The sequence below is a fragment of the Penaeus monodon genome, chromosome 32 (genome assembly GCF_015228065.2).
Source record: "Penaeus monodon isolate SGIC_2016 chromosome 32, NSTDA_Pmon_1, whole genome shotgun sequence".
Taxonomy (NCBI): Eukaryota; Metazoa; Arthropoda; class Malacostraca; order Decapoda; family Penaeidae; genus Penaeus; species Penaeus monodon.
Genome location: NC_051417.1, coordinates 7,132,932 through 7,133,292, shown reverse-complemented (window position 1 = coordinate 7,133,292; position 361 = coordinate 7,132,932).

Here is a 361-nt window from a genome sequence, read left to right as displayed (position 1 = left end):
CTTATTTCTGTTTCATAGTGTTATAGTCTGTATTGAGCTTCTGAAGTGATCGGAGATATATAGTAACGCATCTATTTCTATGTACGATAATGACTGAGATGTACTGCAGTACAATTACCATGATCACAATATTACTGAAACTATTAAATAACCATGCCGCACTGATGGCACAGAAAGTAAAAGATTATTACGAGCGTGACGGCTAGTTTACACCCCTGTCACCAGAGGGACTCGATGCTCATTAGCGTTAATATGCGCAGGATGATGCTTAGCCATCAGCGGGATGTGAAGCTGCCTCGGCGGGGGCTTATAGAAGCGGGAGAGGATGCATTTTCTCTTCAAAGGAAGGATATTTCCAGGC